This window comes from Narcine bancroftii, chromosome 1 (genome assembly GCF_036971445.1).
Source record: "Narcine bancroftii isolate sNarBan1 chromosome 1, sNarBan1.hap1, whole genome shotgun sequence".
In the NCBI taxonomy this organism is placed as follows: domain Eukaryota; kingdom Metazoa; phylum Chordata; class Chondrichthyes; order Torpediniformes; family Narcinidae; genus Narcine; species Narcine bancroftii.
Window position 1 is genome coordinate 33,127,778 of NC_091469.1, and position 25,897 is coordinate 33,153,674.

The window sequence follows — 25,897 nt, forward strand, 5'->3', positions numbered from 1 at the left end:
GGGCCTGGCAACGGGTTGCCAGGAGTAGTGATCGACGTATATACAATAGTAGCATTTAAAGAGCTTCTAGTTCAGGGAGAGGCCATCTTTTACCATACATGGTCTGGATGTTGTGTCAGCAGCTGAAATGGGGGGGGGGGGGGGGGTCGCACTGTTCCTACCATGAATTAAATAAAACAAACAAATAAATAAATACATGGAATTAATATGATGATGAATTTCAGGTCAGTGAAGGGATCTTCAAATCTGGAAATCCACCAAAAATCACAAGTTAGTCATTAACATGACAAAGTTTAAAAAGAACATAAAAGTAAAAAAAAGAACATAAAAGTAAAAAAAAGGAGAAAAATTAGTCACGATGAAAACAAAATAGCTAACCCTAAAACAGACAGCAGTGAGAGGGGGGGGGGGCGAATGGCACACAAAGAGAGGGGGCTCTCACCTAGAGAGAGGAGTGTGTCACAGAGAGGATGAGTCACAAAGAGAGAGGAAGTGATAGAGAGAGAGAGAGAGAGAGAGAGAGAGAGAGAGAGAGAGAGAGAGAGAGAGAGAGAGAGTCCAACCCATGGAGAAGAAGTGCAACTCTGCGAGGGAGTCCAACACAGAGCGAGATGATTGCAGAGAGACGAGAAGTCACACAGAGGGATTTACACACTCAGAAAAAAGTCTCACCTACAGAAACAGGTAGAAAGAGAGAGAGAGAGAGAGAGAGAGAGAGAGAGAGAGAGAGAGAGAGAGTCCAACCCATGGAGAAGAAGTGCAACTCTGCGAGGGAGTCCAACACAGAGCGAGATGATTGCAGAGAGACGAGAAGTCACACAGAGGGATTTACACACTCAGAAAAAAGTCTCACCTACAGAAACAGGTAGAAAGAGAGAGAGAGAGAGAGAGAGAGAGAGAGAGAGAGAGAGAGAGGTGTATTCTCACATACACATGTCTCTCACAGAAGAGATAGGTCTCATGCAGAGGAGAAGACTCTCACAGACAGCAAGATAATGCCACTGTGAGAGGGGGAGAATGTCACCATAAGAAGGCTGAGAATGTCACTGTGAGAGTAGAGAGAACATTATGATAGAGAGGGTCTTGCGCAGAGGACAGGGTGGGAAGTCTCATGCAGTGGATAGGGAAGACACCAACAGAGAGTGGGGGAGCCACCTGTGGAGAGTGGGGCAGTCGGGCACTGAGGTGGAGCTCGCACCGAGGGGAGGGAGCCATGTACTGAAGGTGGGAACTGCACACAGAGAGGAGGAGTTGCACGCTGAGGGGAGCAGCCACGGACAGGGCTAGATAAATTAGGATCGTGGAAAAATATCCGGTAGGTTGCCCTCCCCTGTTCTAGATAGACATAGATAGAGAAGGGAACAGAGGTAATATGTAAGAAATAGAGGAATATGAATCATGTGCAAGCAGCAGGGTTTTGGTTTGATTTTAACATCATGCTTGGCACAGACATCGTGGACTGAAGGATTTATGTTCTAAACTGGGAGACTGTTCTACACATCTTCTGCATGGATTGTCACCTTGTCATGGTGGAGAAACTTGTGTGGTCCTGAGATCCTGAGAGCGATGCTATCTGCAGCTATTCTCCTGGTAGGGTCACCCATAGTGGTAAGCTTGAGGTTGAGGTCTCTGACAAAGAACAATCCAATTAAGTCCTCAACGGTGGAACAGGTGGTTGAAGTTATTCTGAACTCAACAGCTGTGAAGGTGGACAAAGGCTGCAAATATCCATCAGCTCCAATCGCAGTGGTTTTCATGCCATGGAATTAGTTGTTCGATTTGTGAAGTATTCTGTGCTTCTTGGAGTGCAACATCACGTACATGTCTTCGCTCTGTGGGCCACTCTCCAAGATTGGACTCATAAGCCACTTGAGAGCCCGTAGGAACAAAGACCATCATCCTCGACCTTGAGAGTTAGCCACGTCTGGGATAGACTATTATTTTAATGAAAGATTCGGGATATGTTGATGTACAAAGGGATGCGAGTGTCCTTTCAGTCACTGAAAGCAAATGTCCAGGCACAGCAAGCAGTTCAGAAGATAAACATTGTGTTGGCCTTCACTTGAAGAGGTCTTTAGCATGAGACCAAGAATGTTTTGCTGAAGTTATACATGTTCTTGGTGAGATCACAACTGGAGTATTACATACAACTTTAGTCTACTTATCCGAGAAAGAATAATGTGGATAATGTACAGCAGATCACACGGATGTTTATTGGGATGATACGACTGTAGAATGAGGAGAGGCCATGCCTCCATTCACCAGAGTTTATAGAATAAGAAGGGAACTCTTTTAAAATATGACAAATGCAACAAGATTAAACAGACTGGACAAGCGGTGGTCTCATCAATACATATAAAATTATAGACTGCATAAAGGAAGAATATTTCTTCTGACTGGAAGGCTTAGAATGCGGGCAAAATCTCAGAATACAAGGTAAGATGCAAGGTATGATAAAAATAAATTTTCAATGAGTATGTGGTAAGCTTGTCAAATATTTTACCATAGAAAGCCATGATGAACAGATACATTTCTAGAAATGTAGAAATCATACCATTGCTCTCAAGCTCTACAACTATGTGATCACCCAGACTTGACCCTTCCTACCCTCTGCCTTCTCTGCCCCCTCCATCACCTCCCAGGTACTTTCTCTTCTATTCTCCTACATTTATTAACCTATTATATCACACCTGTTAGCTTGTGCTCCTTCCCCTCCTCTCCTCCTCCCAACCCCCTCCCCCTCACCTTTTATTTCAGGCGCATGTTTCCTTGTTTTATAAGATTCCCAACAAAGGGCTCAAGCCAGAAATGTTGATTGCCTTTTACTTCCTTCAGTGTTTCTCAACCTTTTTCTTTCCACTCACATTCCCTATGCCATAGGGGCTCTGTTATTAGTAAGGGATTGGTTAAGGTGGTGTGTGGGTGGAAAGAAAAAGTTTGAAAACCACTGTTTTAATCGTACCTAATTGACTCATTATGTGCATGGTTTCAGAACTCCAAAGGAAATGGGTCAATGGCAATTATTCTCAAGCAAAATATTTCAGTCACAATTGGGTCTAGAGCAGTGATTCTCACCCTTCCCTTTCCACCCACATACCACCTTAAGCAATTCCTTGCTAATCACGCAGCACCTATGGCATAGGGATTACTTAAAGTGATATGTGTGGGTGGAAAGAAAAAGGTTGAGAACCACTGCTCTAGATGCTGTGACCCCCTCAGTTTCTCCTGCACTTTGAGTATTGCACTTGACCCAAGAATGTGCAGATTTTGTTGTTTAATTCTTGCTGGTGGTTAGTGGTGTATGGTATGGGACCATGGGAGGAAGAGCAGAGATATCAGCAGGTGGTTAGAAGTGGGAAAGGTAGATCAGGAGCAGGGCAGGAGGTTATAGATGGAAAGAAGATCAATGAGAATTTGAAATGAGTGAGGATGAAGGGGTGAGACAAGCATTGATTAAAGGAGACAGATCAAGAAGTATGAAATAGCAAGATGGAGAACGGAACCTGAGCAGCAGCAGAAAACAATGAAGGACAAGGATTTAGGAAGGTAATTAAGTGGGGAAGAAGTGACATGGGTAGGAAATGAGAGAGGTTAGGGGAATAGAATGTGGGAAAGAGCATTGGTAGGCTGGTGCGTGGGGAAGAGTGGAGTAAAGTGAAGGAGACAACAAAGGGGATTAGAAGACAAGAGGTGTGAATGGGATATAGAAGGGATTGAGGGATAGGGAAAAAGACTGGTGTAACAATGGGATTTGAAAAGGGCATTTTTGAGTTCTGCTGAAAAACTTTAACGTAAAATAGTCATGGAATTGTGCATCACAAAAGTTTACCACACCCACATTGACCTGTTGTATTCACCAATCTTAATATTGCTTCTTTCTGCAAATTCCCAGCATTTTACATGCTTATTCCTTTTTTTGTGAACTCAGCAGAATGCAGATTTAAAGCTGACACTTAAATTTAATCTGTTATTATTGCACTCACTTTCATATATAATGTGGCTCCATTTTGTAGGTTCTTGGCAACTTCTTCAACAAGTTATTGTTTGCAAATTTGATCATGGTGGATTCAACTACAGATCTTCCTTTGTTCACTGGTCCCACAGGGTGCAAGCTCAGTGAGTTATTACCAGAGACTATTGCAGAATTTTACTGCGTCCCTGATTTTACAAAAAAACAAAGGAGAATGGAGGGTTTCTGTCAGCTATAGCAATTCTGAACAAATTTCACATGTCATCATTTAAAATTTCAGATAACTGCCACAATTTCAATTCAGGAGTGAAGTTCAAGTTCAAGTTTATTTATCATTGGATTGTACAAGTACAACCCGATGAAACAGCATTTTCCACTCCTTGATGCAAAACACAGCAAACACACATGCAGACATAATGCACATACAAACAAACAGTACATATGGACAGCATGTATATGCAAATATTAAAATAAATAAATATTATTGTTAAATAAATAGTAGAGTGACATTGGCAGTTCATCAGTTATTCAGCATTCTCACTGCCTGTGGGAAGAAGCTGTTTCTCAGCCTGTTGGTTCTGACTCTGGTACTCCTGTATCTCTTTCCTGACAGGAGTAGCTAGAAGATGCTGTGTGCAGGGTGATAGGGGCCCTCACTTCTTTAGACAAGGATCCCAATAAATCGATAGTGGTAGGGAGACTCAAGTGATCATCTCTGCCGCCCTTACAGCCTTGCAGACTGATGCTTTGATAGAACTCCTGTGGGAGGTTAACATGATGGCAGCCAATAGCCTTGCCCTATTCAACCTTCTCAGGAAGTGTAGTCACTGTTGCACCTTCCTGATGTGTGGAGATGTTGTATGTCCAGGATAGATCACTTCTTAAGTGAACTCAGAGGAGCTTGGTTCTCTCCACTCTCTCCACTACTGAGCTATTAATGTGTAGTGGAGTCATTCCTGGTCCTTTTAAAATCCACAATCATCTTCTTTGTCTTCTCCATGTTGAGACTTAGATTGTTATTCTCACACCTTTTCATGAGATTCTCATCCTCTTTTCAGTATTATGACTTGTTATTTTTTCAGATGAGGCCAACTACTGTCTTGTCATCTGCAAACTTGATGACGGTTGGAGCTGGATCTGGCATTTCAGTCATGCATCAGTAGTGTGAACAGGAGTGGACTGAGCACACAGCCCTTAGGTGCACCAGTACTCATTGTAATGGTGCTCAGCATTCTCCTGCCAACCTAAGTCTTTCACTTAGGAAGTTTATGATCCAGTTACAGAGAGGTGTATTTAATCACAGCAAGGACAGGTTTTCCATGAGCCTCTGGTGTACGATCCTACTAAATGGTGAGCTGAAGTCAATGAAGAGCAGCCTGGCATATGAGGCATCGTTCTCCAGGTGCGACAGGATGGCATAGAGGGAAAAGGCTATAGCATCATCAGTAGAACAGTTCTGTCTGTAGGCAAACTGAAATATGTATATGTCTCTGGGATGTGTGCCTTGATGCCTTCCCGAACCATTTCATAATGATGGAGGACAGTAGCACTGGGCGGTAGTCATTGAGGCTTGTTATTATCAACCTTTTCGGTACTGGGATAATGGTGGCTGTCTTGAAACCTATGTTGCAAATGGCTGTAAGGATCTCCGTCAGTTGGTCAGCCCAGTCCTTCAGTATCTGACTATGTTGTCTGGTCGTTTATATGGATTCACCTTGGATTGGGTTCTCCTCACCTCGGCCACAGCATTGCAGGGAGCCTTCAGAGAGAGATGCAGCTTTCTTTGATGGCAGCTTACTCTTCTAATTGAACTGTGTATAGAAGATATTCAGTCTGCTAAGAAGGGAGGCATTGTTGACTTTGACTTGCAAGTTAACTTGTGGCCTGTGATAGTTTTGATCCCGTGCAATATGAGCCTTGTGTTGCAAGTGTTCCACAGCTGGTGCATATCCACGTTTTGTTTTCTGGATTGCACAGGATAGTTCAGCCCTGGCTGATCTCAGTGCCATATCTCCTCTCTTGAAGGCAGCATCACAAGCTCTGAGAAGTACATGGACTTCTGTGTCCAATCATGCTTGTGAATTGGTGATGAATTTGACCTGCTGTTGAAACTGTGGTAGAACAGTTTTCAGGTTGGCATGATTGAAATTGCCAGCTACAATCTTCAGTGTGGGATGACTGGGCTTTGCAGATAGGACCATATAGTTCCTTCATGGTTTTACTCTCATTTGCTAAAGGAAGAATGTAAACTGTGGCAATCAGCATGGCTGTGAATTCTGTGGGCAGGTAGAAGGGGCTGCATTTTACCATCAGGTACTGTGTCCCTGCTGACCAGAACGTCTTTACAGCAGAGACATTTTAGCACCAGTTCTCGCAGATGTAAATGCACAGTACCCCTCCTTGTGTCTTATCAGAAGCAGCAGCATTTCTGTCTGCCTTGAAGGAGATAAGGCCATCAATTGGATCGCTGAGTCTGGAATCATCCTGGAGCCACATTTCTGTAATCACCAGAGCACAGCAGCCTGCCAATTCTTTCTGGTTCAGATGTAGCCTCCGATCATCCATTTTCCTTCCTATCATCTTACATTTGTGAGTAAGACCGTTGGGAGCGTTCAGGTCTGAACGGGTAAACTGTGAGTCAAGCTCCAATGCAGGCCCTCATGCCATCCTTCTGCCTTTCCTCACAGTGCTTCTGATGGTCTCCCAGCTTTGTGGTTTGCTGCAGTCTGACTCCCTTCCTTCAGTACGTTCAAACTGCTCCGTATCTTACCAACCTGATCCTCTGGTTTCTGTCAAATAAATATTTCTTAGTTTCTCTTGGGTTACATAATCATACACAATATGTAATGGGTTGGGGATTTCTCTGTTGTGCAGAGCCAAAGTGACCACTGCAACCTCGTGCGGCACCATTTTTTTTAGATGACTTCTGCAGGCAGGTTGAATATTATCAGGCCTAGGATTCTTACCACTCATCAGGAGGACAAATATAGACTTAAATTCTGATTAAGTATATTTGTTCAAGTTTAGAAGGTTTCTTCGAAGAATAGTGTAAAAGTGGAAGTGTGTCACACCAATGGGAAATGGGACTAGTAGGTGGAATGTATATCAGAATCATTTATGTCCTTTTTCTGTGTCACTTTCACAATGCAATGCAATTCTATTGGTGAATACCACAGAATTTTTGAAGAATGGACGTCTCTGCTTAGGCGAAGGCAGGTTTGCAGTCGCACTTGGGTGGCAGAAGGAAGGATGACAACCCTTAATGATAAGACAAAGAAGTGCACCACTTTGAAGTGAGGAAGAAGGGCAGAGAGAATGTAATCCTGAGTCTGCTGAAGAAGTCAATAAATACCATCTTTCCATCAGATTTTGAATGAAGAGACTCTTGATATTTTTTCCTTAATTCCACTGGGTATAATTTTGTCATGTCCTTTGTCCTGCTCTCCATCAGAAGGGGGCAGTGTTTCCCTCTGACTCCGAGATCAAGTGGATCCATTGCCCTAACCATTCACTTACTCCGCTCTAGCACATCAAGGCTGAATGGTGTAGTATTATCAAACACATTCCTGTCCCTTATTAATGCATCTTTGAAAGCACCTGCCAAAGTCAGGATTTCTGCATCTTAAAAGAACATGGGTATACCTTTACCTGCAGATTCGGTTCAAGGCATTTGCTATCTTGGCTTGAAAATATATTGTCGTTTCTTAATGGTTATTAAGTCTAAATCTTGGAACCCAACAGCAACTTCACCAGACAGACTGCAGCAGTTCAAGAAGGAAGTTTTGTTTCTCAAGGGTAAATAGGGATTGACTAGTCTCCACCATATCTGATAACCGAATGAAAAAGCGTCCTTTTATTTATTTTAATTTCCTCTTCTCTTGATTTTCTCTGCTCTTTTCCTTCCACTTGGCAGTAGGTTTAATACCTGCTGCAGGCATAACTCTTGAAAATCGAGGTGAAACAATGGGTGATCCGAGCAGAGAAACCAGCTAGTTACCTTGATTAACTCTGGTATTTACAGTCATTAGGCTTCTAATTTGGATCAATGATATGCCAAGGGGATGCCGGAAGAATTACGAGTGTAAACCATCTAGACCATCAGCAGGCAAAATTCCTTTCTCACTAACTAGACTACAACACTTATAACCATATAACCATTTACAGCACGGAAACAGGCCATGTTGGCCCTTCAAGTCCGTACCGGTTCACTTGAACAACTCCACTAGCTCCTCCGCAAACTCCTGAGGAAGTAGGGGTTTTCTTCATGATGCCATTGGTGTGTATACCTACATAATAAAAGCTACCGTATATTTTTGTGTATAAGACGACTCTTGAAGCACCCAAAAAACACGCCAAAAATAGGGGTCGTCTTCTAGGCCAGATACAAAAATGTGACCTTAAAATTCTACTCAAATACCACTCGATTGGTTCCATAACCCACTCTGACCTCACCCTACAACAGATTTTTAAGCTAACAGCATATTAGAAAGACATTTTTTATTGTTAAAAAAAGTCTAAAATCCTTCAAAATCACTATCACCGTCTGAGGCCAAGAACTTAGCAAGTACATCTGGAGTCTCACTGTTTACACAGACATCACACAGGTCCCAGTCTGAAAACGGACATTTTGATAGCTTCTGAGCAATTTTTGTTTTTTGTCATATTACCAGATTTAAGATACCTTTATTCAAAATTCTCTTGCTATTGGCATTTTTCCCTCTGCCAAAAAGCTTTCCATCACTTTAAGGCCCTTTACTGACTTCCTTCTTTCCCATCATCTCTCCAGGGCAAATTATCCCAGGATTTCAAGTCTCTCTTTGTAACTACTGTTTTCCATGCATGGTGGCATTTTGGACAAGTTGCTTTGCTTGCAAGTAGCTTTTCAATAATGGAGATGCCAAATATGCAAATGTGTACTCCTTGCTCCAATGAGCAATGGCCTGCACAAGATGACCATTACCTGCTGAGATTCCACTATCACGGTGTCATTGATGGAGGGCTATCATCCACATTGAGGAATTGACAGCAGTAAATCAATTGCAATAAACCACACAAACCACACAGTTAAGATTGATTTTCCTTATTCAATATAAATTCATTTATCTGCATTAATGGTCTAGAGTCCTGGCTTAATCCATGGGGAAAATCAATTGGTTGTGCCACAAATTCATAGCCATAAAGTTGACATAATATGTATGGGCTGCATGCTAATTTTTTTTTAAAAAGCTAATTCAATTGATTTTGTCATTGGTAAGTCAATATGGTCCTCACTGGTGTGAAGTGTATATATTTTGAGCACTGATGTGGGTTTTGACAAGGGATCTTTTGTCAGCAAGTTTAACTGAGATTTCTATGGTATAAAGTCTATCACAAGATAGCAATGTCTCAACTAAGGTCATGGCCTTGAAGCGAATACAAAGTTCGAGACATGAAGTATAGAAGTAGATTTTGTGGCCCAATGTCTCCATGCCAGCTTTGACATACCTATCTATATTAATCCCATTTAGCTTTCTATGTCATGGTGTTTCAAGCATTTAATTTAAATACTTCTTAAATTATATGCAGGTACCTTCCTCATCACCTTCTCAGACAGTGTGTCTCAGATTCCAACCAACCGCTGAATAAGACAAATCCTTCTTAAATCCCCTCTAGATTTCTTATTCCTTAACTTAAACCACTGTTCTCTGGTTATGGAACCCATACTTAGGAGAAGTTTTTCATCATCTGTCCTGTCTATGCCCCATATAATATTGAATATCTCAATCAGGTGTCTTTTCTCCCAGTTTCCTAAACACCCCATTCCAGGCAACATCATATTGTAGTGAGCAGAATTGCAAACAGTACTTCAGGTGCAGACTACTGTTTTATAAGGTGGTTATATGACCCTTCATGCCCCGGCTATTGAAGACAATCTAATCATGCACTTTCATGCCAAGCCTCTGCCTGGAGGCCAGCGATAAGCGTGGAGGAAAAAAAATATAAACTTATCTTTTATAGAGCAGCCCTAAAAGGCTGCTCTTACATTGCATTCATCTTGGGAGGTGCCTCGTAGCATGCTCTGAAGCCGATGGAGACAGGGGGGACAAGTGCCATGGCACCGCCCATCATAAATACATGGCAGAGCAATAGCTATTTATCCTACCCATAATCCCCCATGCAGCTGGAACTGCTCTGCATTTCCCAGAATGGTTTCAGCTGCTTGGGGAATTATGGGTAGGGAAGACAGCCACTGCTCTGCTGCATTTTCAGCCACTGATGAGCGGTTCTGAAGGCTGAGGTGGCCCGGTGAGGTGCTGAAGAGGCCAGCAGGGCTGTCACAGCCTGCTCCGGCCACCCCTTTATGGCCCCCCCCTGCCCTGACAGCATCCACCCTGATGGCCCCCGTGCTAATTGCTCCCACTGATCACCCCTGCCATGACGGCTCCTGCTGGCCGCCCCTGCCCTGAAGGGGTCATGCAGGGAGAGAGGTGAGTGGGTGGGAGAGAGAAGGGAGATGGGTCATGGGCTGACGGTGTTATCGCAATGTCATCAGCTCACCCCTAGCCAGCCGCTTGCAGTGGGATTACATTCATGTGATCCTTCCCCAAGAGGGTTTGCAGTTGGCACCTTGGAACCGGCCACAGTGTATTCATAGAGGTATGTCTCCCGATGTAAGGGTGGAGAATCTCCGCCTTTACAGTTGGGTTTTCTCACTGCATGAAAGGGTCTAGTGTATCCTCCTGTGCTATCAGAGCTCTTTCGACTTGTTCACCAAGTTCCTCTGCAACTTTGAGTGATCCTGTTCCTCAATAATTGAAAAAAAAATCAGTGATATTAGGTGCACTGGCTGGTAGATTTAAATTTCAAGTTTATTGTCAGACATCACATACGACACAGCAGAAGGTAAAAAGGTGTCAGGCCTTTTTAATGAGTTTAACATATAAACGTATATACAAAATTTTAAGGAAAACACAGAACATGTCATCTCATATACAAACAATTAAAAAGAAAATGGATGGAACGACATTAGACAGTTCCTTAAACCACATGAGAAACAAATTATTGAATTACCAAATTTGACGGCATATATATAAGATCCCCAACCCCATTTCAGAAGGGAATCATAAGAATATAAGAATTTTTAAAAAGTATGCATATTTTCATGTATTTATGGGTAAAAAGGTCCATGTTGTAATGTATTTATGGGTAGGCCAGATCTCGTGAGACCTGCCATGTTTTATTTGGTGTTGTTTCATTGAGGGCAAATGCTACGATGAACAGGTAAGTGTACTGTTACAAGCCCAGAGGACCCCAAAACCCAACAGCAATAGATATTCACCATGACAAGTAGTTACTTAAATAAAAGTTTTTAATTATCTTTAAACATGAAAACAGAAACAAACTTTAACTTATCTCTATTAACTTAACTAATCTATCTTAACCCCCTTATAATTCTAAGTGCAGGTGTATGTAATGTGTGTGTTTATTTAAGAAAAGTTCTTTGGTTCACAGTTCAATCTCATTTCTCATTCTTCCGAGTTCTCTGGTTGCAGGCAATTCTTATACTGTGCACAAAATTTAACATGTACAAAGTTCACCAGGCTTTGGTGCTTGAAAGGTAAATGGTTACCGCTCAGGAAGGTTCTTGTAGGTTTGCAGAGAGAAATGTGTGGTTCCAGGATTTCCACAAATGAGTTACCACCATTAGTCACCTCAATCTCTTGCTGGTAAAATTTGTCCCATCAGGGTTCTCCAGATTATAACCTCTTTCTTTCAGGCTATCACAGAGTTCCTTTCTGTTCCTCTTATTCCAAGAGAAACATCAGACAGTTAGCCCTTCAGCCATCCACCATTACGGAGCTTCTGTTTCAGTTCCAACAAGCTTCTCCTGACTTGTTACAGCTTTCTGTGCCACACACAGTCCAAGACTCCCTTCTGTCTGTCTGTCTGTCTGTCTGTCTGTCTGTCTGTCTCTCTGTCTCTCTGTCTGTCTGTCTGTCTCTCTCTCTCTCTCTCTCTCTCTCTGACTCAAACTGCTAGGCAGCATGGCAGCATATCCTTCTCTCTCTCACTTGCAAAACCCCTGATCTTTTCCAGCAAACAATAAGAGTTTGTCTTTTTGGTTAATCTGTTGTTTTAGGTAAATAATAACCCAGTAGTGACCTTTCTGTGAAGGGGTATTAGGAGACTGCCTGTCTCTTGCTGTTGCTTTAAAGATCAAATCACAAATCAATTAACAGCTATTTGTGAAATCTCCACAGCGTAATTCATAATATCTGTAAAGTCACTGTGAATATGAAATCTCCAGTATTTCAAATAAGATCTGTTTTAAAGTGTGTGTATGTATGTAACCTTCTCTACTCTTCCCAATTTATTTTCCAAAAACATTTCCAAATATTCCATCACAGTACCTTCTGTGACCGGGATAGCGGCAGCAGCAGTAGCAATGGTGGCACTTGGGAGGGTGGTGTAGGGACGGCGGCAGTGGCGCTCAGGGGGGGGGGGGGATTAAGGTTAGAGGTGGCGAAGGTGCTCGGGGAGGGTTAGAGTTCAGGTTAGGTGCAGCAATGGCCTTCAAGTGCACCCCAGGTCCTGGGGGGGGGAAATCCCTCCCCCCCGATACTTGGGCCAGATTGAAATGCCATGCTCTCCAAAATGTCACCTTCGCATATAAAACCTGGGGAGGGGAGAAAGTGGGGGGGTCTTATATGCTATCAAATATGATAATCATGTTGAAACCCATATTTGCCAAATTAATTCAAATAAAAAATGATAAAAATAACTAAAAACTAAATCTTATCTACCCCCTCCCTCTAATCAAGGTTACCTTTGTGATAGAAAAGGAAAATTGTGGATCAGACAGTGACCTCCAGACATCTGACAGAGAATCTCCAGAACATTCTAAATTCTTCCAACCATGATAATATTCTATGAATGAGCCCCACATCTTTACAAATTGAAACTTTCTATTTTTAATGCTGTATCCAATTTTCTATAAGCTTAAATAACTACGATCATGTAACTATTATCATATTTCCATTTCAATAAAATTGTTTGTCTGGCTATCAGTGTGGTAAACATTAAAACTTTCTCCTGAGTTGCAGACAGAAGTAAACCAAACAAAGCAATTAATCGACATGGTTATATTTTGATCTTAAAAATCATTGATTAAAGTTTGGAAAATGTCCTTCCAAAATCTCTCAAAATTTGGGTACTCCCAGAACATATCGATCAGTGAAGCTTGAAAAATTTTACATTTACAGATTTTAGATTTTATTACTTGACCATGAATATATGGAATTTACTTTTATTATAACATTTGGATAAGTCAGTGAAATGCCCCTCTTGAGTACAAATGGAACTGAACTTTTCAAAAAAAGTCTATGTTGGCAATATTAGGATTTTTAAACCATTTTTTCCTTTCCTAAATAGACACATAATCCATTAATGAGAAGTAGGTTGAAAATATGGACTTAATTTCAAAAATTCTTTGCGTTTAATAGTTTTTCTCTGGCTAGTCCCATTATAGATCATCATCTTTCTCAGCCGTATGTGCTAGATATAGGATTCAAGGAGTGGAATAGATTAGGTATCCAAAGTTATAAAGATCTTTTTTAATTATCCCTCTTTTGAACAATTATCAGTTAAATTTAATCTTTCTAACAGACAATTTTTTAAGATATTTATAAGTTATACATTTTGTTCAGTCCAAACTTTATGATTTTCCTCGAATTTCAAGTACTTAATATTCTTGATTGATCTTTTAACTTACTTTTTTTCACATTGGATTAATATCATATATCCATAATGATTTTTGGATTTAAGTTCAGCCTCAATGCCTGGGTTTAAGAACGATTGGGAACAAGATTTGAACATAATATTTTCAGATGAAGATTGGTTAATGATTCCTCATTTTGTGGCAGGCATTGCTTATTACAATTCAAGGTGGTATGCCCAAACTTAAATTATCTCATTTTTATGCAGATATTGATCCACTATGTGAGAAGTGTAAATCTTTTGAAGAACTTCCTTTCTGCAAGAGAAAATTTAAAGGTTTTTAATTTAAAAGAAATAGACATACTGCACTGTAACAGGTCAATTTGGCCCTATGAGTCTAGGCCACCAAATTTACACCCCAGTACATTATTGAAGGGCCCCAGAGAAAACACATGCAGACACAGGGAGAACATACAACATCCTTACAGACAGTGCGGGATTCAAACTCGGATCCAGTCCCGATCACTGGTGCTGCAAAGGCATTGTGCTAATTGCTATGCCAACCGTGCTGCCCTATTTTTGTCAGAGCCTCAGCAATCTCTATAGCAGATGGAGCAATTACCTTCCAGAACAGCCTGGCATATCTATCCACATTCAAGTCCATCTAATGCTTTTTCCTTTTCCATGATAATTTGTTCAAGAATTCCACCATCCTTCTCCCTGAATTCTTTAACTACAATGCTGTTCTTCATATTGGTTAATGTGGCTATTGGATTGAGCAGTGCACCTGAAATGATTTGGATGACACACTCTGCAGAGACATTTGGTAAAATTCTTATTTATTATGCTGCCCTGTTACATTTTCCTGAGAGTTGTAAAGAATCAATGAACAAGGGTTATTTCTAGCCATAGAGAAAAAGTCCAGACTTTATTTATACTTGAAATTCAAGAGAATAAGCTCCTTCTGGTCTGTGCCCTTGTGAACACCAATCAGAAACGATCTGCAGCCTAGTAAGGGGAAAGAATACTTCGTTCAGAATAGGATCCTGACTCTGCATTAGTCAACAGAGTTAAGTTTTGTCCCAAGCTGCTTTTTGTTTTTGACATCTGAAATGTACTCATTTGGCATTTTCAGAAAAAAAAATTGTTTTGATGAAAGAAAGGTTAATTGCCATACACAAGAGCTAGTTTGCCAAAAAAAAAAAAACGGCCATTTGCAGGCATGTGAGTGTCATTTCATCATTGTTTGATTCACTGGCAATACAGAATTGGTTAACGAATATTGTTCTGCCCATGGATCAAAGTCACTATTCTTTAATATGGACATGGAAGCTGCCTGAGGAAATGCAAGAACACCAAATACTGGAATCTTGAGCAAACAAAAGGAAACGGGTGGACCTCAGCTCATCAGGCAGCATCCGTGGTGAGCAATATCGATAAAGGGTCTCAACACGAAACATTCAGTGACCATTTCTACCCATGTTGTTGCCTGACCCTATTGAATCCTCCTGCTTCAAATTGTTTATGTTTGAACTATTTCTGATAGTTGTAGCTGGGTGATTGGTACATTCTAACAACTGACCAAAGTAAGGTCCCAAGGTGTTTCTCAAGAAGACATGATAGTTAAATTCCGTCCAGGTTATTGAAGGAACTGTGTCGTGTGTTCTTTTGTTTTCAGCTGATTGTTAAATAGGAGCACCAGTTTAGTCAATGAAAGTGATTGCAGGACTTCCTCAGCCTTGGCTCTGTTAGAGTAACCTAGATCTAGTGCTCTGGACTCTTTATTTAAGCATTGTCAACAAGGCCAGAATTTATTTCCTTTTCCTAATTTCCCCTGAGATGATGATGATGACTAAACTTCTCAAACAGCTGTTTCAGGTGCTTCCACGGTGCTGCTGAATAGGAGGTCCAAGAAGGCCACCATAGCATACTTGGTGGAGAATCTGCAAAAAGTGGAGGTGGAGGCTGGATTGACTTTGTTCTTGGTGAATAGCTACAGTGCATTTTATAGATGGTATAAACTACATCCACCTTGAACTAGTGTTAAAGGTTAAGTGTGGTGATTCAAGCATCAATTAAGCAGGCTGTACTTTCCTGGAGCTTCTTAGGAATTGTTGGCATTTACTTGTCCATGCAAGTAGAGATTATTCGGTCACACTCTTAAACTATGCCTTGTAGATGATGGGTATAAGGGGATGCAGTATACAGAAGCTTTCATCTGCCCTGGTATTCATGGGTATTTATGTAGCTGATCCATGTGAATTTCTGATCAAAGATAATCTGAAGGTCATTGATGGGGATTGACAAGAGTAAGTGGTTAGATTTGTTTTTGTTGGGAATACTCATTTTGTGGCACAAGTGCAGTCTCTTAGTCTCGGCCTGAATATTGTTGAGGTCTCGCTGCATGTTGAACTGAGGAGTTGAGAATTGACCCTTGCACAATCATCAGGGAACATCCACACTTCTGAATTTATGATGTAAGAAAGATCATTGAAAATTGAAAAAGCAGCTGAAAGTAGTTAAGACTAGGAGACAGCATCGAGAAATTCATGCAATGATATACTGGGGCTAGGATGACTGACTTCCAAGAAACATAACCATTTTTCCTTCTGCAAATTATGGCTCCACCCACTGGAGTTTATCTCCCCTTTATTTCAGAAATTCAGCCCTGATTTCAGTTTTACCAGAACTCGTTACTGCCAAATTCAGTCAAGTCCACATATGGTCTACTCACCTTAACAATTCAGCTCAGTTCAATTTCCTCCCAAATATCTGTGGATTTGAGATAAGTTGATCACTAAATATTGCTCCCAGGGTGAATGATGAAATCAAGAGGGATTTGATGGGAATGTTTGATTAGTGTTTAGGAGGTGCCCGATGACTCAGTGAGCTGAATCTATTTCAACATTGTTCGACTCCATGACTTTCACTCTATTGTCTCTCAGAAATCAGTCCTTGTCATTGCTTTCTTAAAATGTCAACTTGCTCCTAGCTTTTATGCAAATAACTTCTGAGCAAATGTTCAACAAGTGTTGCATGAACTCATTCACAAAGGGATAGAATGTGTTCCCAGCTCATCGTTCCACTCCTATTCTGTGCAAGTGAAAGTTTCTGTCTTTTGACTGCTGTATTGTGCACAACATAGAGTTTGACTTGTGGGTACAACAGCTCTCCCAGAAAGCAACCTCATGCAGCTTAGATTAGATTAAGACACTGACATTAAAGTAAGATGCTTTATTCAAACCCTTCTGCTCGATAAGAACAAAGCAAATTGACCAAGTTGACAACCATGGAAGCTCATCAGCAACAACATTGAGTCTCACTACAGAGGAGATGGAAAATCTCATGAAATGGTGTGAGAGTAACCACCTGAGTCTCAACGTGAACAAGACAAAGGAGATGGCCATGGGGGCTTCAGGAGGATGGGGGATAACCATCCTCCACTACACATCAACAACACTGTAGTGGAGAGAGTGGAGAGCACCAATTACCTTGCAATTCACTTAACTAGTGACCTCTCGTGGACACTCAGCATCTCCTCTCTTGTCAGGAAAGGACACCATTCTTCCTGAGAAGACTGGAGTGGGCAAGGCTAGTGGCCACCATAATGTCAACCTTCTACATGAAGTTTATCGAGAGTGTCCTGGCTGGCTGCATTACAGTGGTATGGTTGCTGCAGAGAAAGGGATCGGTGGTGGCAGAGAGGGAGACTCCTCACCCCCACCCCCCCCCCCCCCCTCAGCGACATGATCTATTGGGATCGATATGTGAAGAGGGCATGCAAAATCATTGAGGACCTCTTCCACCCTGCACACAGCATCTTTCAGGTGCTCATGTTGGGAAAGAGATACAGGAAGATCAGAGCCAGCACCACCGGGCTGAGGAACAGCTTCTTCCCATGGGCAGTGAGAATGCTGAATGACCAAAGGAACGACTCACAGTAACCATCTGAGACATTCATATTCATGAAGCAATATTTATTTATTTATTTATTTGTCCTGCATATGTATTATCTATCTGTATGAGTGTTATGACTAGATGTGTTTTGCATGTTTTGCATCGAGGACCGAAGAATGCTGTTTCGTCAGTTGTACTTGCCCAAGCAGGTGACAATAAACTTGACTTGATCAGTCTTGATGTGCCAACCAGCACAATTCAGGTTCAGTTCAACAATATTCATTCTTCCACTGGGCAATATTTCCGAAGGCAATGACATATCAACACTTTCAACGCAACAGCAAGAATGCTTAACACAAGCAGAAGTACAAGACCATGAATGTACATGTAGCAGAAGTACTTGAAGTCAGATATACAACCGAAAATCTGAAAGGGGCTCAGCATCAAGACATATATCCTCATTAATCTACAGTAAAACCTCTGGTATCCAGCACCAATGGGATTTAGTAGATGCTGGATAAGTGATTTTTTTGATTGCTTGAGATTGTGTGTTGCATGATTAGTGAACTAAGGCAAAGAGCACCAGTTTTAAACTTCGGTATTTTTTACCTTGTGGCGGCACACTCTTTTGTGGTGAACCGGCCCCGCTTGTACTGCTGCGTGGGGGCGGGGGCAGCCATGAGAAGATGGTGCCATCAGGGGTTCTCCCTTGCCTCATGCTTACAGCCTAGCACGCGCCTTGGGCAGCCTTTATGGTGCCACTGCACACGCGGTGGACGGGTTCACACTGCCCTTAAAGGGGCGTGCACGGGATTTGAATAATACAGTCGTTGAATGCATCCAACATGGTGGCTGTGAGTTTCTTCACTTTAGCTACCACTACATTGGTGACCCTGACAAGCCCAGACATTTTTCTGGTCTCGCAACATGGATCCCTCTGAGATCAACGGTGTTGCTATCAAACTGTCCACCTTCTGGACCCATCACTTGCGTACGTGGTTTGGGCAGGCGAAGGCGCAGTTTCGATTCAGGAACATTTCCGCAGACTCCATGATTTTTTACCACATCGTGAGCATGCTGGATGAGGAGACTGCGGCCAGGGTGGACGATCTCATCTACATCCCACCAGCTGAGGGTAAATACCCTTCCCTCAAGAACCTCCTTCTGGGCACATTTGATCTCTCCCCACAACAGCGGGCCTCCAGACTCCTGCATCTGGATGGGTTGGGAGACCGAACGCCATCGGCCCTCATGGACAAGATGCTGGCACTGGCAGAGGATCACAAGCCCTGCTTCTTGTTCTGCCAGATCTTCCTGGAGCAGATGCCCGAGGACATTCAGCTCCTGCTGGCGGATGCGGACTTCACGGATCCACGGTGAGTCGCAGCCCAAACAGACACCCTCTGTCACACCAAGAGGGAGAACGAAGCCACCCTCAGCCAGGTCATTCATCCAGGAACCAGCAGGCTGCAGCACCCCCCCCCCCCCCCAGCACAAGCCAGAGGAGCACCATCCCACCTGGTGCTTCTATCATCAACGCTGGGGGGCACAAACTCGTAAGTGCAGGCAATCTTGTACCTACCAGGGCAACAACTCGACCAGCCACCATTGATGGCTGTGATGGCTGGCCACGTGAACAGCCTCCTGCATGTGACCGATAAGTCCACCGACTGTCATTTCCTGGTGGACCCTGGTGTGGAACTGAGTGTCTTGCCCCAAACCGCCCTCGAGACATGCATCCAAGCTCATAGTCCCACTCTGCAGGCGGCCAACAGTTCTGCTATCAAAACCTTCAGCACCCGCAGGGCACAGATCCAGATCGGGAAAGATAAATTCCGCTGGAGGTTCGTGCTGGCCTCAGTGGGTACCGGGCTGTTGGGGCCGATTTGCTCAGAGCACACGGCCTACTAGTAGACATAAAGGGCAAGTCTGGTTAACATCCGCACGTTCCACTCAGTTTGTCTAGATGCTATGGACGCCTGCAAGCAAGAAATCGCCACCATCATGACTCCCAAGGATAAGTATTCCAGCATACTCGATGAGTTCCCCTCCATCCTGCAGCCTTGGGTCGACGCTGCCTTGCCCCAGAATGGGGTATACCATCACATCTCCACACAAGGCCACCCGCTGCATGCCAAGGTCCGACGACTTCCGCCTGAGAAGCTGCAGTTAGCCAAGGAGGAATTCTCTCACCTGTAGGAATTGAGTATCATCTGCTGCTCGGACAGCCCCTGAGTATCCCCTCTTCACATGGTACCCAAATCTTCCGGAGGCCCTGTGGGGATTATCGATGCGACCACGCCGAACAGGTACCCAATCCCTCATATCCAGACTTTACGGCCAACCTCCATTGCACCCAGGTCTTCTCGAAAGTTGAACTGGTGTGGGGCTATCATCAAATCCCAGTCCACCTCAAGGACATTGGTAAGACGCCGATCATCATCCCATTTGGCCTTTTTGAATTCTTGTGCATGCTCTTCGGGCTTAAGAATGTGGCCCAGACTTTTCAGCACCTCATGGACACAGTGGGCAGGGACCTGGGCTTTGTGTTTATTTACCTCGATGATATCCTTATCGCCAGTCGTGACCACGAGGAGCACAAGGCCCACCTCCGCATCCTATTTGCCCACCTGGCAGAATTCGGCCTCACAATCAACGTGGCCAAGTGCCAGTTTGGCAAGCAGACACTGCCATTCCAGGGACACACCATCTTAGCAGCAGGAGCCACCCTGGCGCCAGAAAAAGTTACGGCCGTACGGCAGTTCCTCAAACCCACCACCCTCAAGAGCCTGCAGGAATTCATAGGTATGGTGAACTTTTATCATTGTTTCATCCCCGGCGCCACCCGCATCATGCGGCCGCTGCTCACATTGATTGCCTCTAAAGATAAAGTCCTGGTCTGGTCAGAGGAGGCAGAGGGTGCTTTCACAGCAATGAAGGACATCCTGGCCAGCACCACCTTATTGGTTCACCCACGCCCAGAGGCACACACCGCGCTCTCAATAGACGCTTCAGCCACGGCCGTGTGGGGGAGGGGGGCATACTCGAGCAGTGGGTTGACGGACAGTGGTGCTCTCTGGCCTTCTTTAGCAGCCACCTTCGCCCGCTGGAGCTCCTGGCACTGTACCTAGCCATTTGGCACTTCTGGTACTTCTTGGAGGGCAGGCCATTCACTGCGGTCGCTGACCACAAGCCCCTCACGCAGGCCCTTGCAATGGCCAAGAATCCATTGTCGGCCCGCCAGCAACACCATCTCTCCTATGTGTCAGAGTTCACCACCGACATCCGGCACAGGGCAGGCAGAGACAACATCATGGCGGACGCACTCTCTCAACTGGTAATCACGCCCTCCGGACCACCATTTCGGGGCTCAACCTCCAGGTCATTCAGTTGCCGAACAGTCCGGACACGCTGCTCTGCGACATTTCCACCGGTTCACCGCACTCGGTAGTCCCACCGCAGTGGAGGTCGCGGTCCTTCAGTATGGTCCACGATCTAGCACACCCCTCGGTGAAGGCGTATGGTGGCGTAGCGGTTCGTGTGGCACGAGCTGAAGAAGGAGGTTGCCGAGATGGCGAGGAGCTGCACTCAGTGTCAGGCCTCCAAGATCCACCAGGATATGCAGGCCCTGATTCAACAGTTCAACCCAGCAGTTAGGAGATTCCAACACATACATGTTGACATCATGGGCCCCCTCCCGGTGTCCAGGGAGGCATGCTACCTGCTCACTGAGGTCGACTGGACCATGAGATGGCCAGAAGCCATCCCCATCAAGAAGACTTCTGCCGAGACGTGTGCCATGAATTTAGTCGGCCACTGGACACATCACCAGCAACAGAGGCGCCCAGTTCATCTCTGCCCTCTGGACTCAACCGGCGAATGTTCTGGGGTCAAACTCCACCACACCACAGCCTATCAACCACAAGCAAATGGTCTGGTGGACCTGAAGTCAGCCCACATGGCTCGCCTCACAGGCCCCAGTTGGGCAGACAAACTACCCTGGGTCCTCCTCGGCATCAGAACAGCACCCAAGGAGGATCTACAGGCGTCATCTGCAGAGTTGGTGTACGGCACGCCACTCTCATTGCTCAGTGAGTTCTTCGGCCCAGAACCCGGCTCTACGACTGAGCACCCGGGTGCTCTGCAGCAAGCTCGCCTCGCTAGCCCCCGCCTCGCTAGCCTCCCGCCTCCCACGCATCACAGCGCCCGACCGGCCCATCTTCCCAAAGAGCTAGACTCGGCGGAATTAATTTTTGTTCAGCACGGACCACACACTGCACCTTTGCAGCGCCTGTACGAGGGCCTGTACAAAGTCCTCCAGCAGTCTGGCAAGACTTTTACATTGGACACTGGGGGCAAAAATTAACTATTCACCATAGACCGCCTAAAGGCAGCACACTTGGACCTCTCTTGGCTGGTGCAAACGGCCAAGCCCAAATGCTGAGGCCATCCGCCCAAGCAGTTGTGTGGCAGCGCACTCTCTCATGGCGAACCAGCCCCACTTGTACCGCCGTGTGGTGGGGCAGCCATGAGAATATGGCACCGTCAGGGGTTCTCCCCCCCCTCATGTTTTTAGCCCAGCGCACACATCTGGCAGCCGTTATGACATCACCGCGCATGCAGTAGCCGAACTCATGCTGCCCTCAAAGAGGTGCGCGTGGGATTTGAATAAAACAATAGTTAAGTGCATCCAACGTGGTGGCTGTGAGTTTCTTCACTGTCGCTACAGCCTATTTATTTGCTGCATTTTTTTTGCCACATGGTTAGCCCTCCAGTTGCTTGAATTTTGGATAACAGGGGTTTTATTGTATTTAGAATTCTTAATTGATCAGTTTAGAAATGCTTGCACAATTCCTCTGTAAAAAGGCTGTGCAGCTGTTAAAAAAAGGTGAAAGGTATTGTTTCTTAATCACGACATATTATGTTTGAACCTTTTGACAATGTATTATCAAAAGGAATGAGGAATATGAAGCATTTAGCATGACAGCCTCAATCTTGGACATCTATTTCCCTCAACAGATGCTGCTGACCATCTCAGTTCCTCCAAGACTTCATTTATTTTGCTCCATATTCCAGCATCTGAAGTTTTTATGTGTTTCCATGAGGAATAACAGATCTTCCACCCATCATGCTGTTTTTGATCTATTAACGAATAGTTAATTAGATCACACCAATATTTTTAGTATGACAAATCTAGTCATGTGCCGCATAATGTAAATTCAGGCAACACCCGACCATCGTATGTCCATCTACATATATATATAGATATAGATATATATATCTATATCTATATAGATATATATATGTCCATCGTCTGTGGTCACATAAGGTTATAATAGAGTTCAGAAATCCTGATCAGAGAACGGGACATAGTGGCTTCCCGCACTCAAAACGTGTATCTCATGTCTCTTGTATACAAAGCAATTGCACTGCCAGGCATATAATGGTACCGTACATATATAACGTATAATAAATATGCCTTGATCGTCATAATAAATGTCTGTTACTATAATATGGTCTTTGCACAATGTTCAAATTGCATAACGTCCTATTTCACAGAACATATCGTGGGTGTTAAGTGACACATGACTGTATTTCAATCAGAACAATTTCTACTGTTTCAATTATTTATATCTCGGATGTCTATGATTCAAAGAGTGTTTGCTTACATAATGAGTCTCTTTACTAATAAAACCTTGAATATGCTTGCTCTATTCAGGAACAACTTGAACAATTAAACTTCTTGATTAACATCTTGGATTGAAGATTCTGGGTGTCAGGTACACAGTGAATGTCATTGGATTGGATCAATTGTACTGGAACAGTTGGTATAAAAATAATTTAAAGGATTTTTCATTGATTTCCTATCAGACGATAGGAAAAAAAGACTTCATCATTTTCTTTTTGAAATGTGATGCTATGATTATCAAGCAATCACAATGTGCTTTAACACAGCTGGCAACAACTAACTGAAGCCTCCCTCAAGAAGAATGCAATATTGTTATCGTATTCCTTTAAAAACTAGCACAGGCCATCGGAATAGAGGAGCTGAGGCTGTGAGTGGGAGGCTTAGCTAAGCAATGTTATTTGTCTTTTCCAAAACTTCAGTCCAGGCACAAGGTAAGAAATCTAGTTAAATGCAAGACCAATGCAGTTTCTTCTAGCAATGGAAATACAGGTGACCACTCTACCACTTTGCCATTCACTCTTACACAGATACCTACAACATGGGATAGGTATTGACAGAATAGAGCACAAAGAAGCCAAAGCATGCAGATGTGTAAATAGACGAGATGAATTGTTAGTCAAAGCAATGAAAGACCACTTCGATGATGACATCTCTCATCTTGCTAGAGCGTTTCATAGAAGCTCTTCCAAAATGTGCTCATTCTTTGTGTACCAAAGAATGGTTTTACCTATTACAGGAAATCATGTCCAATCCATTAATACATTAAACTCAGAATCAGAATGTATCATCGTGAAGATGTGAAATTTGTTTTGCAGGTGCACTACCGTAGGAAATATTGCTATATGTTACATTTTTTTTAAAGTAAATAAATTAGAACAAAAAAGGAGAAAGTGAGGTAGTGTCTGTGGTTTATTGACCATTCAAAATCTGATAGCAGAGGGGAAGAAGCTATTTTTGTACCATTGGGTGATCATCTTCAGGCTCCTTTACCTGCCTGTTTAAGGCATCGTCTCTTTCTCAACTTAATTGACAAGCATTCATATTTTCCGTTCGCCATCCCCTGCCCAGACATGACCACCACCATGGTCATCAGGGCCTTGCACTCTATTTTCACCCTGTTCAGGAATCCCAGCTATATCCATCGTGGCTGGGGCTCATCATTTAGGAGTGAAGAGGTTTGCCAGTATTTGCTCATAAGCAGGACGACTAGCTACAATCCCCGGGGGAACAGACAAGTTGAAAAAGAGAAAGCGACTGAATGGAAGGCCGTAAAATTGGCTCTCAGGTCCAAAGACCTTCCAGACTCATGCTGGCAAGAAGTCCTGCCCACGGCAATCCACTCCATAAGTCGCTCCTCTGCATTGTGACCAACGCAACTCCTCATTAACTTACGTTCACGTTCCAGAGGAAATCCACATCTGGGTCTACTCTCTCGGCTTGGTTAATGGCACTGGGGCCAGTCCTGCATTGTGTGCAGTTTTGGTCACCTTATCTAAGGAAGGATGTTCTTGCAATGGAGGGAGTGCAGAGGCGATTCACCAGGCTGATACCTGGAATGGCAGGAATGACTTATGAGGAAAGATTGCGCAAATTGGGATTGTACTTGTTGGAGTTTAGAAGATTGAGAGGGGATCTCATAGAGACATATAAAATTCTGGCAGGACTGGACAGAATGGATGCAGATGGGATGTTTCCAATGATGGGAAAATCCAGAACCCAGGGCCATGGTTTGAGGATAATAGGCAAACCATTTAGGACCGAGATGAGGAGGAATTTCTTTACCCAGAGGGTGGTGAATCTGTGGAATTCATTGCCACAGAGGACAGTAGAGGCAGATTCATTAAATATATTTAAGAGGGAATTAGATATATATCTTCAGTATAAGGGTATTAAAGGTTACGGAGAGAAGGCAGGGACGGGGTACTGAACTTTAAGATCAGCCATGATCTCGTTGAATGGCGGAGCAGGCTCGAAGGGTCGAATGACCTACTCCTGCTCCTATCTTCTATGTTTCTATGCTGAGAAAGCACATGAGGAGGAGCCAGACCGCCCCGCTGATCGAGAAGGTGCATGCCAATCCAAAATGTGCCCATTTAGCATATCCTGATGGCAGAGAGGACACCGTCTTGATCAGAGACCAGGCACCAGCCAGAACTGAGGATCAGATGCCTCAAAAGAGACAGGAACTACTGAGTACCCAACCCAGGGTTCAGGATGGCACTGCTCAGGAAATGGTCCAGTCCACTCTGCGACCAGAGCCGGAGTCCTCGAGACCCAGTAACCCTGAACCACAGGGGTCCAGGAGGTTCAGGAAGCCAAATGTCCTCCAGTACTGAAGCGCTCAACCAGAATAACTAGGTCCCCTGACAGACTTAACTTGTAAATATTTGTAAACTATTAGTGTTTCTTTTTAATTGTATGGTCTCTGTTTTTCACCCACAGGCTCAATTCTGAAGGAAAGGGTGACGACAGTGAACTGGAATTTACTGTGTGTGTATTGTTCAGATGGATGGCTCCTCCCCTGGCTCCACCCTCACCTATCTCAATATAAACCCTGGTTTTCCCACCTGACCTCAGATTCACCTGAGGACTATTGTGTCTACTGGCCATTGATTGTAAGCTATTAAAAGCGTGTTTGTACTCCT

General features: G+C 43.7%; 1 long non-coding RNA gene across 1 annotated transcript; it reads left to right on the forward strand.

Annotated features, from left to right (window-relative positions):
* Nucleotides 1–538: 538 nt before the first annotated feature.
* On the forward strand, nt 539–25,897 carry LOC138757021 (uncharacterized). Its single transcript, XR_011353282.1, has 3 exons — nt 539–2,436; nt 23,283–23,343; nt 25,695–25,897. It is a non-coding gene; the product is annotated as an uncharacterized lncRNA (long non-coding RNA).